This window comes from Mastomys coucha, unplaced genomic scaffold (assembly GCF_008632895.1).
Source record: "Mastomys coucha isolate ucsf_1 unplaced genomic scaffold, UCSF_Mcou_1 pScaffold18, whole genome shotgun sequence".
Classification (NCBI taxonomy): Eukaryota; Metazoa; Chordata; class Mammalia; order Rodentia; family Muridae; genus Mastomys; species Mastomys coucha.
Genome location: NW_022196900.1, coordinates 2,742,056 through 2,742,443, shown reverse-complemented (window position 1 = coordinate 2,742,443; position 388 = coordinate 2,742,056).

Here is a 388-nt window from a genome sequence, read left to right as displayed (position 1 = left end):
CTAGACTTCTTGTCTTCTCCTTTTGGCTCTGTGTGCTTGTGCTGTCCAGCAGCTGCCTTTGCAGGAGAGGCCTCTCTGCCCATGAGTTGCCAGCTCTAGTTCATCTGGAGCTAGTTCCAGGTTTGTAGGGCACCCTCATCTTCAGATTCATGACCTGCCACCTCAGTTTGTAGATGTAAGATCAGAACCACCAGGAGGTGGAATCCAGGTGGGAATGTTGTATAAAGTTTGGCACCTGGACAACCGAGAGTACCTTGTTGTCTTGCTGTGACCTGATAACCAGAACGTTTGGATGTTGGTTTATGGACCTTGTCCCCATTCTCCACTGCTCCTCCCCATCCTCCACTGCTGCTCCCCATCCTCCACTGCTCCTCCCCATCCTCCACTG